Consider the following 16,352-nt stretch of genomic DNA (forward strand, 5'->3'; position numbering starts at 1 on the left):
ATCCATTCCACATATAGAGATGTAATTATACATGCATAAATATTTATATTTATAATAAACTAAAAACTTCTGTTTTTATATATTCCTGTTGTCAATCTGTTTATTGCTGATATACTACGGCAAAACTATGACAAACAATTGACACAACCAACAGGACATATTTCATGAACTTACCTTGGTACAGTTTATTGCTTTAATGGAATACAAATAGGCAGTAGAATAATTGTACGTTGCGGAAGTTGCTTCCAGCTCTATTTAAAGCACCTTAAGAACTAGTAACGTCACTTTATTTTTTTAAATAAATTGTTCATTCGCTTCGAAGACAGAGCGTCAGGTTGTTATCAGTATCGTGGGCAGAACTGACGCACCTCCCTTTCACCATCATCGGCGAAAGTTCGATCTTGGGATGCGTTCGCTCCACTGAAAATGTCCGCTCTGAATGGAGAATCGCATATCGCGTGCCTTACGCGAACCGCTCCAGAGTCGCTGCGCACCACAATCAGTAGCGATCGTTTCCGTGGAAGTTTGCCACAGCTTGGCGACTGATCGCCCGAGATCGGCTGATAAATGACATCCTGCGGACAATGTGCTGTTGTTGACTGTTGGAGGAGGTGGGAGGGGGATGGAGTCTACGCACTTAGGGCTTGGTGTAGGCGGGTGTTTGTCTTATGCAATTTTTGATGGATAAGCCTACGCTTCTGTCTTTTTCAGTTAAGGAAAAATTTTGTGGATGCATGAACTGTGTATTCTCTTAAAGGGCAAAACGGGAGAAATTCCTTTATCGCTTCTAGCTGGTAGTAACTGTTTCATTTGTCGACATTTTTCGGTTAAGTAACAGCCACACTTTGCTACTACACGTGCTGAACGATATCTTTACTAATAATAAAGCTGAAAGTCTCTCTGTCGGGATCTCTCTCTGGATCTCTTTCCGTCTGGATCTCTGTCTGTGTGTCAGGTTCTCTGTGACGCGCATAGCGCCTAGATAGTTCGGCCGATTTTCATGAAATTTGGCTAAGAATCAGTTTATAGCATGGGGGTGTGCACCTCGAAGCGATTTTTCAAAAATTCAACTTTGTTCCTTTTCTATCCCAATTTTAAGAAAAATTTTCCGAGCAAATTATCAAAACCTGGAAGAGTAAATTACGAAATTTTTATAACGTGGAACCGTAACATGGGTTAGCAAATGAATAAAGCAAATTGCGAGAAATTCATCATCCATTATTTGTAAATATACAGGCGAACCAAATAACCCTTTAATTTTCTACTACGGGCAATGCCGTGCGGGTACTGCTGATATATATATATATATATATATATATATATATATATATATATATATATATATATATATATATATATATATATATATATATATATTAAATTTATTGAAGTTAATGCACAATTTATATAAGCTATAAGAGGCGTTGCAGTCTCTGGCCAATGGCTGCTGAAGGAGATAAACCGACTCACTTAATTAGGATATGACCTGTCCATTGAGACAGCTGCCTTTTTTGCACAAAAAGTTGCGGGTAAAAGCTAGTGTAGGTATAAATAATACCAGTCTGTGAAGTTTATCTGAGAGTTTAAGAAACAGTGCAACGAACAAGAGAGATATTTTACTTCGATGGGTTCAAACTATGATGACATAGTTATTTTTGTAACATGATTCTTGAAAGCCAACATTTTTCTATAATCTAGTTCACGGTGTGTCGATGTGACTTTTCAAAAGTTTTACCAGGCTGTAAATATCTAAACAGAAAATATATTGCTGTTGTCTCAGTATTCTCCCTGTCTCGCAGTACCCACTTCTCCCCTACTTGTTATGGGGGAGAGTGTTGAACCTTGAGACACTTTTCAAATATTACTTTTTAACGTCAATTATTTGAATCAAATTAAAAATCTAAAAGTCACATTAAAATACCCCAACATATTTCTATGCAATATATTCTTTTAAGTTCAGACACTTTGAAAATACAATATTGCGAGCCGTTTGAAGTAAAAGTTCCAAGCTGTCCCAAGGTACAACATGTTATTGTACCTTGGTACACATCCTGTTGCACTATGGGAAAGTCTTCTTGATCAGGAAACAGCCATATTCTTAAACCAATTTTGCATCAAAAAAACTGAAAAAATATTTTTTTCGTGGTAATGAGTTATATTATGGATAATAAATAATGAGTTATGAATAATGAATTATGAATTATCAAACATTAAACGTGTTTAAAAGACTACAAAACATTCTAACATTGTTCTATATTCCTAAACATATCTTAATCATCCATGCATATGTTGTACTTAGGAACGTGTCCTAAGGTACAACATGCTTGGCTGTCCCAAGGTACAATCGCCACGTGGTTTAAGAAAATAAAAATGGTGGTCAATCTAGATGCACTATCATTATTTTCTCATAACTAAAATATTTAAAGTACTTCTCTTTTAAACCAAAATAAAATTCAGTTGATTAGTTTTAGAAATACAAACACAGAAAATGAAATAAAAATGAAGAAAATATTTACTTTAGAGTCATGAAATTTTCTTTCTCACACAAAACTCTCAATTTTACTCATTTGATGCTGATTTTTACTATGAAACCATTTAGTGGCGAAGGATACTATTAGATATTAAAAAAACATGGCTGCTAAACGTAGGTTCTTAGAAATTAGCAATGTCCCAAGATACAACATTCTCCCATACAGTTCCAAAACTCTATCCCGTTAGCAAAGTTTTAAGTCAGTGTAGTTACCAATTCATCTCCTTTTTAGTCATTCAAAAGTTTTAGGTAATGGCAAATGTTTATTTTTCCTTCTTATTCAACGAAATTTGTTTTAAGAATGTTTCTTTTAAAGTTTTTGTTTTCTTTAATATTTAAATATTACGTCCATTGATTATACTGAACAATTAAAAAAATTATTAGATTTACCTCCAGGGAATCCTTTTTGTGCAGAAAAAAACATTTTCATTGTATTCTGAAACTATTTTTCTAATAGCAGTGTTCGACATTTTGTACAAATGAAAAAATACTACGCCAAATTGAAACTAAGAGTTTCACCCAGTAAACCTTTCATTATTTATTCGAATACGATATAAACCATTAAAATTATTATTAGCTTCATTAGTAAGAAATCATTTTCTACTCCTCTGCTTTCGGCTGATAAATAATATACATATATATATATATATATGTATATATATATATATATAATGATCAAAATTGATGTAAAATATTCTACATTTAAATAGCGCAATGTTGCAGCTAAAGTAGTTAAATGTATTGAAAATATAGTAAAGTATGTAGTTTCACATACACGGGTAGCACAGAAATAAGTGTATCTAACAACGAAGATAAACAACAATAACAACAACAATAATGAACATGGAACATTAAAAAATAAACTAGGAACATTGAAAACAAGAATTAATGAAATCATGGGTATTAAACTGCTGCTACGTTTACGAAGAGCTGGAGCAGCTGGCATATTAAATATTCTGCAAGGTTTCTGTGCGGGTCAGTATCATACATGCAGCAAAAATTAAAAGTAAAAGTATGTGTATTTTAATTAACGAACTGATATGTGTAGCAACTTATTAGGCTTAATACAGTAAGCAGGAAAATTATAAAACGTTGTATATTGTTTGGATAAAATGCTATAAATTTTACACGTATAAATAGTATGCGTAAGGTTTATTAGTAATATGCTGTCATGTATTACCAACCCCCCAGCTCTGACCTGCAAAATAAAAGAGAAAAAAATTACATACCACATGATTTCAAACATTTCGTCGACAACAATGTCTATGTCCTGGTATCCATTTGCCAGAGACTAAAAATCCGATGCCTCGCCAATCGAACAGGTCGCTGGGGCAGGGCATCCAAAAAGCACCTTCCTGTCGAAAGGATTTCAGCGCTCTTTATCATCAAAGTTACCCAGTAACACTGTTGCCAAATCGCAGTTGTTTGGGTGGAAAGTAATCTGTCATTGTTGAAGAAAAGATTTCTTGAACAAATTAAGATAATAAAATGTGAAATTGGCAGGATAAAAATTGTAATAATAGAGATTTGCAGCAAATTTGAAGATTTGTTTATTAAATTGAGAATTGTTACTACAAATTTAAAAAAATCTGCGGAGCTGTCCAATTATAATATTAATGAAGACCTTTTTATGTAAATTGCTGTACCAATGTGGCATACTTTTTGTGTAAAAATTGAAGTTATCTTTTTTATCATAAATATCTGTAATAAGGTTAGAATCAACAATCTTGAAAGAAATGTCCAGAAAATCAGCAGACAGAAAGTTGTCATTGGCTTTAGTGAGTTGTAGATTTTGTGGATAGATTAAGGGGAAAATGAAATCCATACTTTTTTTGAAGATAAGGATGTCATCTATATATCTAAAAATATCATGTTTTTTATTATAATGTACTGTGTATTTAAATTCATAGAAAAAAAGATACAAATTAGCAGCTGTGCTAGAATAGTTGGTGCCCATGCCTATTCCATGTATTTGTTTAAAAGTAAAATTGTTGAAAGTCACGAAATTGTTAAAGAAACAGAAATGACAAAGACTATTGAAAAAATTCCTGTCGATGCCCAATTCTTCACCAATGCAAAATACGTCAAAAAGTTTTAACAAAGTTGTATATAAATCTTCGATGGGAATGTTGCAGAATAGATTCTCAAAGTCAAATGTGTAAATTGATTTAGGTGTGCGTTGTAGATTTTTAATGATTTCGAAACTGTTGTCAATGCACCAGAAATAGCTCGTATGCATAAATTTGACTTTCAGAAAATCATAAATATTTTTCAAAATAAACTGTAATTTGATGTTGATATTTTTACCAAAACCTTTTGTAGTAGAACAAATGAAACGAAATTTAATTGGTGATTTGTGGAATTTGGGCGTCATAAATATGAAAGGCAGGGTTTGACAATTTGAAATTGTAAAACTGTATGAAAAATTCGATTTGCAAAGTTTATTGTATGCAATAAACTGTTTAATAATCACATCTGTAGAAAGATTTGATTTTTCGTAATAAAGAGACGAGTTAAGTTCTTGTAAGACTTGTTTAACGTAGAAATGTTTGCAAATGATACCATAATTATTGGCAGCTTTATCAATTGGAACAGAGACAAATAATTTTTTTTTAAATTGTTGATATATTCGATTTCATCTTTTTTCAAATTTTGATATTGGTGTTCTGCATTGTTAATTTGTTTAGCGAAAAAAGTTTTAAATTCAATGATTAATAGATCTTTCCATTCTTGGAATGCTTCAAAAGGTATTGCGTGCGAGTATGCAACTTTTTTAATGAATCGAAGAATGTTAACTTTAAAAATATGAACTGCTTTACTGAATTTGCAAGTGCTGTTGAGTCTAAATTTTGCACCAAGATTCATCAAATATCTGACATTTGTGTTTTTAATAATATGTAAATTACCAGTTATTACGTGCTTGTGATCAGCATCGACAAAATCCTTAAAATTGTCCTGATTGCATAAACATGGAAAATCATCAGCAGTATGCGAAAAAGCAACATCACGGTAATTGTAGATACTTTTGCAAAAAGGCTTGCAATACTTAAAGGCAGTTGTGATTTGTTTATTTTTTAGTGGAAAATAATTTGCCAGCTTATTTATAATTTTGTGAAATGGAATATTATTGAAACTTTTCTGTTGGAAGGAAATAGTGAAATAAATATTTTCTTTAACTGTAAATTCAAACCCGATTCTGTAGTTTATAAGATCAGAGATCAAATCTCTACATTGTTCATTGACAAATTTAAATTTAGAAAGATACTGTTTCAATTTTTTCAAAGTGGAAGTTTTTAACTTGAAAATATAGTTTTCGACGTGATTGATATTAGATAATTTGAGAAACGAATCTTCGACCTCTTTGCACCAAAGGTTCAGGTTAATGCTATTGATAATTTTACTGTTCTTATGTGAGCCTCTGTGGCCTCTGGAAATTTGAGTTTTAGTGTTAAAATTGTAAAAAAGTCTGAAAATGCTTTTGATATCCTGCATATTAAAAAAATTAAGATAGGTATTCATTCCATATGGATAAAGTGATATGTTTTTAAGTATAAGATCATTTTCAGCCCTTAATCGTTCATTTGTATCTTCATGATGTGCAAGTATATCAATTTTTATATTTTCAAAAGAATGTGTTTTAAAATGGTTAATTTCGAAAGAGGGCCGGGCTGCTTTGTTAATTTGTGAACGATGAAGATTAATGCGTAAATGCAGTTCTTTAGAGGTTTGTCCGATGTAACATTGAAAACAAGTTAAACATGTAATTTTATATATCACGTTATTTAATTTACAAAATGGGGTGTGATTATTAGATACAACAACGACAGAGTCTCCACTAACTGCACAAGTTTTACAATTTTTCTTTTTACATTTAGCAGCCATGAGAAAAAGATTTATATACAACTTTGTTAAAACTTTTTGACGTATTTTGCATTGGTGAAGAATTGGGCATCGACAGGAATTTTTTCAATAGTCTTTGTCATTTCTGTTTCTTTAACAATTTCGTGACTTTCAACAACTTTACTTTTAAACAAATACATGGAATAGGCATGGGCACCAACTATTCTAGCACAGCTGCTAATTTGTATCTTTTTTTCTATGAATTTAAATACACAGTACATTATAATAAAAAACATGATATTTTTAGATATATAGATGACATCCTTATCTTCAACAAAAGTATGGATGACATTTTCCCTTTAATCTATCCAAAAAATCTACAACTCACTAAAGCCAATGACAACTTTCTGTCTGCTGATTTTCTGGACATTTCTTTCAAGATTGTTGATTCTAACCTTATTACAGATATTTATGATAAAAAAGATAACTTCAATTTTTACACAAAAAGTATGCCACATTGGTACAGCAATTTACATAAAAAGGTCTTCATTAATATTATAATTGGACAGCTCAGCAGATTTTTTAAAATTTGTAGTAACAATTCTCAATTTAATAAACAAATCTTCAAATTTGCTGCAAATCTGTATTATTACAATTTTTATCCTGCCAATTTCACGTTTTATTATCTTAATTTGTTCAAGAAATCTTTTCTTCAACATGGACAGATTTAGTTTCCACCCAAACAACTGCGATTTGGCAACAGTGTTACTGGGTAACTTTGATGATAAAGAGCGCTGAAATCCTTTCGACAGGAAGGTGCTTTTTGGATGCCCTGCCCCAGCGACCTGTTCGATTGGCGAGGCATCGGATTTTTAGTCTCTGGCAAATGGATACCTGGACATAGACATTGTTGTCGACGAAATGTTTGAAATCATGTGGTATGTAATTTTTTTCTCTTTTATTTTGCAGGTCAGAGCTGGGGGGTTGGTAATACATGACAGCATATTACTAATAAACCTTACGCATACTATTTATACGTGTAAAATTTATAGCATTTTATCCAAACAATATACAACGTTTTATAATTTTCCTGCTTACTGTATTAAGCCTAATAAGTTGCTACACATATAAGTTCGTTAATTCAAATACACATACTTTTACTTTTAATTTTTGCTGCATGTATGATACTGACCCGCACAGAAACCTTGCAGAATATTTAATATGCCAGCTGCTCCAGCTCTTCGTAAACGTAGCAGCAGTTTAATACCCATGATTTCATTAATTCTTGTTTTCAATGTTCCTAGTTTATTTTTTAATGTTCCATGTTCCTTATTGTTGTTGTTATTGTTGTTTATCTTCGTTGTTAGATACACTTATTTCTGTGCTACCCGTGTATGTGAAACTACATACTTTACTATATATATATATATATATATATATATATATATATATATATATATATATATATATATATATATATATATATATATATATATATATACGTTAGAAAAATTACACTTAAAAAAAGTTCTCAGTTCAACTGGTTTTGGTTTTCAATTTTAAGTGTTCGATTAAAAGAAAAACATGTACTGGCATTTAAGCCGTAACGGTTAATGCAGCCTGCTATGGGAAATTGTTTAATATTCCAAAACAAAAACACTTATTTTCAATTGAATTTATTACTTCTCTAGAATGTTTCTTTCAATCGCTACGTGAGATCTTCCTCATTCTTTAATCAAATTCCATGTTTTACAAATTATTTTAAATCGTATCATGCTGGCTAATGACAAAGCATAGACGCATGCTCTTATTTTTTTTTCGGCAAAAAGCTTTTTTTGCTGTTTTTTATTACGCATTCCTTCAATGAGTAGCATTCGAAAAGGAAGGCGCAATTGCTCGGTTTGTTAGAGTGTCGTGCTGTTAATCAGAATGGCGCCAGTTCGAATCCGTGCCAATAAATATCTTTTTAATGTTTTTTTTTTCGTCAGATGCTCAGATGGGCAGGACTGTATTTGCCACACCCTGTTTTTTCACATGCAAAATTACTGCTCTTTCGCGAGTCATTCTGCCACTTTTTTAATGATATATATGTTTGCACTGAAAATACGTACAACCAAAAAGTGAGCAATGATCAAATTATCCCAACGTTGTATTTAACGAGGTTTTGTTACTGATGCCTTCAAATTACATGCCTTCTCTTGTGCGCTTACTTTTTTTCCGTTTACTTTTTTCGGTTCTTCTTCATAATGGTCTTTCTTTGAACTTTTTAAAGAGCGAAATGCCTTATGAAACGATTCAAAGCACAGTGCGGAGTTCCGCACGGGTCGACTATAACACATTTTAATTTATAATATAAAATAAAATTATAAGCGCCAAAACCAAAACAATTTTTTAAATTCAGCTTTTCAGTTTTAAATTATTAGTTAATTATCAATACCATAAATTAATTTTGAAACAGATTTTTAGGTTTAACAATTAATTCTCCAGATAATAAGGAAAAATATAAAATACTTTGAAACGGTTCAGCTATAAATACTAACACAGCATTTAAAATACGATTTAATAAAAAAAAAGATTTAGTTTAAAAAAAAATATTTAAAAAATTATTTTAAAAGTAAAACATTTTCAACATACTTTAAATGTTGAAGGTTAATCAAGTTTGCTTAAAAAGAAAAAGTCAACCATTGTTCAATTTAATGCATTTTTTAGTTTTGTCTAGCGACTGAAGAAGCCTTCTTAGAGTAAACTAAGAGAGATCCATTTTCTTTGATCAAACACTGGAATTGAACTACACGTAGTCACAATTCAGACTAAGCAAATGAACTTAAAAAATGGAAGAAAGTTTTGTTTACTGTTTTAGAGTCACCATGCGTTTTAAAAAGAAATATCAAGTGCAAAAACGTAAAATAACTCATTGCTGCTGTAAAAGTTATAGTTTCTGATAATAATATTACAAAAAAAGGGGGTTTTATGAAAGGATAATTTAATTTTAAGGGGGGGGGGCTTAAAAGGACGTAAACAATTTTGTCATACAAGTGGAGAAGTGTCACATAAAAAAAAGTCAGAAAAATGTATTTGAAACGAAAGGATTCATTTTGAGGTCAAAACTGTTGCCTTTTTTTTTAAAGATGAACTTTCAATCTATACGATTATCTTAATATAAAATTTTTATAAATGTCAACAGAATACTTATGAAAAATTATATATACATATTCTTTTCTTGATCCAAAGTAAAATGAATAATTATAATGTTTTGAAATTTAGAGTAAAATATAGGCGTTCAAGAGCTGCAAAATGTTATAATACGAGCGTTCAAAATAAAATGGACGAATAATCTGCCTAGTCTTTTATTATTGTCAATTGTTAACATTTAGTTCATCTACGAGCTACTTCCATTTTGAAAAAAAGGTCAATTGTGGTATAAAACACCCTACAAATGCTCTAGATATGCTAGATACTGTTGATATTTACTTTACTTCCGAGCATTTTTCGAAGTTTTTAATTTTTTTCCAAAGAATAATTTGTGTTATGCATGTAAATTAGTTTCTCATAAAAGAAGATATATTTCTATGCATGTTCGTATCTAAATTGAAAGTGAAGTTGATGTTGACTCAACAGGTACTTGTTTCTATTTGTTTAAGTTGAATAAATATGTCACTGTTTTATGATGGCTTAGTTTTAATGCCAAAGTCTGAGACTCCGCTATGTCGGAAAATTTTCAGCAATGCATGTTTATTGCACGAAATTTATAAAGAACATGAACTTCGCTACATTTTTATGCTGCTAAAGTTTCAAGATTGCCAGAAAAAATATTTTAATAATTTTCTTTGTGTAAGTAACGGTCGCAGCTTACGTTACCGAGCAATACAGTATGCTTTAGGTATTTTTCTTTTATAGAAGTCTTTAAAATTTAATTGAACAATTTGTAATTTTTTCTAAAATTTACGGTTTATAAAGATGTAACAATATTTTAAACATCAATATTAGCCCCAAAAGTGCGCAGTATTTAAATAGACTAGCAAAATGGGGCAAAAAAGGCAAGTGTTCCCTAAACGATGTCTTTCTATGTGAATCAAGCGTCGACTTCGCATTGCATTACAGAGTACCGTAGATGCAGTTTCCCTGCGGAGGTACTTTTATTTCAGTGAAACATGCCACAAGGAAGCGGCGTAAGATGTTGGCGATTATTTGACTTCTGCAGAAATGATTTCGCGAGAAATATCTGTTTTACAAATAGCAGTTATTATTACGACTTCAATATGATGCATATAAAAAGTTATTTTTTGGGGCCTGTTGTAATACGAGTAGTAAAGCACTTCCCCGTTTTTGTTAGTCTTAGAAAAACGTAACAAATATAAGTTCTTAGTTATAGTAAATTTTATTTCAAATGTGTGAGAAACAATTACAAATATTAATAAAAAAGTGTTCTACCATTATTTCTGATTGCTTTAAACACGTGGTTGTCACCCAACGTATCAAGTTTTGTATTGCTTATGGGGATAGTTCAGGGTGGTTCATACCATGTTTGCTCTATCTCTGCTTTCAAGTCCTGGGTCAAAAAATATTGGCTCCCATTTTTAAATAAATTCCATACTAGATGTTCATACATGTTTTCCATTGAGTCTAAATTAAGCGATGGCCAGTCCATGACATTGATATTATTCATGGGGAAGCGCATATTTGTTGAGTTATATGCATGAGCAGGTGCTTTGTCTTTCTGAAATATCCAGTTTGGTCCTGCCAGCAAAAACCTTGTATTGGAATAAAAGGGTAATCTAATATTTATGGAAGTTCATTTTTTGCTACAAGTTTCCGCAAATGTTTGTCAATTGAATATAAAACCACCCAAAGTCATTACTGACCCTCCACCTTGTTGTCTACTAGAAAAAGTTCGTCGTTCGTTTCTGAAATCACACCAATGAAATTTGTAATCATCGGGTTCAAAAGAGTTTCGCGTAGAAAAAAGCGCCTGCATGCCTCCATGAAAGTTTCCGTTTTGTCACGGAATGCCTTACCGGGGCCGTGGTAGCCCGATCGGTAGAGTATCGGATTCGGGGCCGGAGGGTCCTGAGTTCGAACCTCGATGGTCGAAGATACACCGTCGTCATTAAAGGGGATTGGGCGACGTTAAATATGCTCGTTGTCTCAATGTCCTCCAAGTGACACGATAGCTCTAGGGGTGCTAGCACCATGTAGCTATTAGCTCCTGGACTAGTTCTAAATTCTCATTAACTGTTCGATCCGGTGATGGTGCTGTCATCTATCGGTATAAAACATAATGGAGGCAAGGCACTTAGTATGCAGTCCTCGACATAAATACAGTAGTTGTGACTCGGAATTGAAAATCGGAATGCCTTACCGGTTATATACGGTTTTTCTTAATTAGTACGGTTTGAATGCAGTGTTCAAGAATGACTAAAAATTAGAAATGTTTCACATAATCCTTATTGTGATAAAAAAAAAGCAACACAGTATTTTAACTAACTAAATGACATTGAAATAAAAAAAATTCGGATTATTGTACTAACATAATTGCAGGAGAGATGTTAGTAATAATTGAGTTTATTATTTACAATTCGTTTTAATGCTTTCTCTGCTTCTCATACGAAAAATATTGATTGAATGTTTCACTCAGAACATATTTTTATTGTTTTTTTACGTGAATATATTAAATTAAAAAAAAAACAGGAACGCTAATCCCTGATTGATCTCCATGGAATCCTAGACTTTCGTGGAACACAATTTAAGAAACGCTGCTCTAGAAAGTATTACTAAGCAAAAAAAAAGAAATACTATGGGAACGGAGAACAAGGTCGTTTATCCCGGAGAAACAAATGTGTACCAATTTTTTTTAAAATCAAACATTTAACTTTTCTGGATATTTAACTACCTTTTGGTATGTGGTGTACAAATTTTCAATCTCGGATCGATGAAAATCAATTCGTTTTCGAGCAAAATTTTTGGAGATGAGATTATGGATACCAACCAAATATTCATTTTTTTTTTTTTTTTTTTAACTTAATTATCGGAGTAAAGAGAGGACAACCCAACGAAATTCAAAAATTTTACCCAGGGTATTTAGTCAACGTATCAGAAAAATGTCTTCTCTGCAGGAAATTGCTGAAATCTAATCTCCCGACATTGCACCATCTGACTTCTCTCTGTTTTGTTCGCTAAAACACTTTCTACAGTGCCGGAAAAAAACTTTTACATGTGGGTGGCAATTAAAAACCTGACATGCAAACTTTTTGTCATGATTTTACCTCCCCATGCTCACCGTAATGATGTCAGACGACTGGAGCACAGTGCAACTGGTCAGTTATATCACATCATTAGGGTGAGCATGCCAAGTAAAATCATGACAAGAAGTTTGCATGTCAGGTTTCTAATTGCCATCCACATTTAAAAGTTTTTTTTTTTGCCGGCACTGTAAATGACAAGAATTTGACAACTCGGCTAACGTAGTAGCTATTTGTTCTGTTCGCTACAACGCTTTCTACAGTGCCAGAAAAAACCTTTACATGTAGATGGCAATTAAATACCTAACATGCAAACGTTTTGTCATGATTTTACTTGGCATGCTCACCGTAATGATGTGAGACGACTGGAGCAGAGTGCAAATGGCCAGTCGCCTCACATCACCAGATAAGCATGCCAGGTAAAATCACGACAATAAATTTGCATCTCGGGTTTTTAATTGCCATCCATATGTAAAGGTTTTTTTTTTTTTTTTTTTTTTTTTTACCGGCACTGTAAATGACAAGAATTTGACACTACCTGGTGCTAGCACCAGGTAGCTATTAGCTCCTGAACTAGTTCTAAATTCTCATTAACTATTCGATCCGGTGATGGTGCTGCCATCTATCGGTATAAAAAATAATGGAGGCAAGGCACTTAGTATGCAGTTCGAGTTAACGTACGAAATGACCTCTCCAGCCATTTTGCTCTAAAACCAATTGATTTTTACAAGCAATATACAATATTTTTTTTATTAATACCAGATATACATTTCTATTTGATTACGAGGTAGAAAATAGGTGTTGATAACCGAGGGTAAATACTCGTACATCATAATTAATTAAAAAGGTAAAACTGGTAGGAAAGTATTCATTTTTTTTCTTCCAAAGATATTACTTTTCGGTCTCCCTAACTGTTCAGTGTCAAAATAACGTTGAAACAAAATCCACTGTACGAACCTTTTAAAGAAGAAACATCTCTAGTAATGAAAAGAAAAAAAAAGAACAAATACCCTGAAAAAAAAATCTAGTTTAACGAAGCGATAATCATCAAGACGGTTTTCGTTATTACTTCCTTTTACAAAAAAGGAAGTAGTGTATTCGCAAAAAAAAATTTCACTCAAAAATCGACCTTAATTTCCATCTTACTCACCCCCGAATGAATGATGAGTTTTTTTTTTTCGACTCGACCACACGTGGATAAGTGCCTAAGAATGTATACGACTTGCGATCAGACAAGTAGACAACATCGACTTGCGTATAGACTTGCGAAATATCCATTTTGACGATTCCCGAGTTAATTACAACGAGTTTTCTCGTGACATCAGTATGTACGTATGTGCGTATGCGTGCATGTATGTCGCATAACTCAAGAACGGTATGTCCTAGAAAGTTAAAATTTAGTACGTAGACCCCTGATGGGATCTAGTTGTGCACCTCCTTTTTTGGTTGCATTCGGGGCTTCTAAACGCGTCTTTTGCCTCTTTTTTGGGGGAAATCATTATTAATTTCGATGAAAAAACTCAAATGGTGTTGTAATTTGACGGACACTAGGCGATATATTGCCAGTTTTTTGGTCGCCAAGTTTTGTCGCCAACTTGGTGAGAAATTTGGAGGATTTTTTTTTAAAAATTTGGTTCTAATTTGGTCGAAACTGTTGATGATATTTAGAGAGTAAACTATTGAATCACATTAAAATTGTCAATAATGGGGAAATGGCATAAAATTGGAGTAAAAGGAAGTCATGTGATGTACACATCAGCTCGTTTTTTTAATAAAGATTTTTTCATAATATTCGACGTAACTATTATGATTTTAGCATCACTATTTGCAAAAACAAATGTGACGACCAGCAACAGGCTCTTGGCCCAGCTAGGCTGGTCCTAGTCAATTTATTAGCCCCAATGAAGATCAATAACCCCCTTAAAGCTATCCACCCCCTTGATCATTACCACCTCTTCCGATAAGCTGTTCCAAGTGCCCAAAACCCTACTGAAGTAGTAGTTTTTCCTTACTTCCAGGTTAGGCCTGAGATTTGAATAGCTTAAAACAATGACCCCTCGTCCTTCTTTTGGTGCAAAAATTTAATCCATTAACATCATTCATTTTGATAAACTTCAACAACTGAATCATGTCCCCATTGATCCTCCTTTGCTCTAGGCTATACATATTAAGCCTATTAAGTCTGGTATCATAATCTAAATCTGAAAATCAACTTACTGGTCTAGTTACCCTTCTTTGAACCCTTTCCAATACACAAATATCTGTCCTCAGATAAGGCAACCAAAACGACACAGCATACTCCAAATAAGGTCTTACTGAACTTCTATATAAAGGCAGAAGAACCTTCTTAAATTTGTTTGAAATAGATCTATTGATGAACCCAAGCATTATGTTTGCTTTGTTACTTGCAATGCTGAACTGTTGACTAAACTTGAAGTCCTGATTTATTAAGATACCCAAATCAATAACATTTTCTGCCTGACTAATGATTGAACCCTGTAAACGATAACTGGTACGCTTGTTTCCATGACCTAAGTGTAGCACTTGACATTTCCCGACATTAACTGCCATACCCCACATATCCACCCACTTAGTAATATAATCTAAATCCTCTTTAAGCTTAAAAATTTCTTTAAATTTTACATATTTATGCATCGCACGTTTTGTCTAAAAGAAAATGATTGTAATTTTAAACATGTAATTCCTCTCATTGTATAAGTTGATTCCCGAAATTCTAAACATAATGTCTCGCGGTAAAAAAAGAAAAAAAAAAGCTTCACAAAGACGGAGGAAGGCGTGCACTACTTTTTTTAAATCCTTTCAACTTCAGCTACCATGAAATCAGTTTTAATAGCTTCCCTTTGAAGAGAGAAATTGGAAAAAAAAATATCCGATATATATATGTTTCTTAATGTAGTTCATAGGCTGTTTCATGTTAGCTTACTGTGTAGGCGTACAAAAATGTTGCTAAATAAATATTTGATCCCATTAAAATATCTTCCCACGTCTTTACCAATCAATTGATGGAGAGGCTTCCAATTATTAAACGGAATGAACATTTTTGTGAATTTTAAATGAGAATGACGCATTTCTAATTCTCGATAAAAACTATTTTTGTAGCATAAAATAATAAATTAAAGTAATTTTTTCATAAAAGAGAGAGAGATCATTTCATTCATAAAATATAATACATGAATATAAAACTTGAAACAAAAGAATAGATAAAAACTTATATTTATACAGCTAAATTATTTTTGATTCATATGTAAAAGTATTTTATTAAAAAAGATGTTATATTCACAATTTGTATTCATTCAGCCTTTAAATTTGAAATTGATATACGGTTTCGCCCTTTCTTCTTGAAAAAAGTTTTAGTCATAAAAGTCTATAGGAGCTAAAAAATATAAGAAAACATTATACTATAATGCTTTCCTTTCTCATCATTATCATTTTCAAAGCATTCTACTTAATTTTTATTTACTTTTCATTTAGAAGAATAAAATGAGAGGGGCATAAAGAGGAGAAACTATTTTGGTTTTCATAATCGAGAGTTTTTTTTTATCATTCAAGGTTAACAGCTACATCTCAAACAGTTTTGTTACAAACAAAAATTGACATACAGTTGGAACTTGATAAGGACTAGTGCTGGTTAGTTTTCAGTGTCTTCCGCTTGATTAGGGAATGGTCACGGCCGAAAACTTTCAAATGAGTGGAACTGCTACAGCTCAAGAAATAATGAATTT

The 16,352-nt window shown here is 32.3% G+C and overlaps 1 protein-coding gene across 1 annotated transcript in view; it reads right to left on the reverse strand.

Annotated features, from left to right (window-relative positions):
• The window catches only part of LOC129225972 (GTP-binding protein Di-Ras2-like), a 115,712-nt gene extending 115,289 nt beyond the window's left edge, over window positions 1-423 (reverse strand). Inside the window, exon 1 of the mRNA XM_054860540.1 lies at window positions 175-423. The gene's annotated coding sequence lies outside the window, so the exon portion shown is untranslated. The remainder of the gene's footprint in view (window positions 1-174) is intronic.
• Between the last annotated feature and the right edge of the window lie 15,929 nt (window positions 424-16,352).

This window comes from Uloborus diversus, chromosome 7, assembly GCF_026930045.1.
Source record: "Uloborus diversus isolate 005 chromosome 7, Udiv.v.3.1, whole genome shotgun sequence".
In the NCBI taxonomy this organism is placed as follows: Eukaryota; Metazoa; Arthropoda; class Arachnida; order Araneae; family Uloboridae; genus Uloborus; species Uloborus diversus.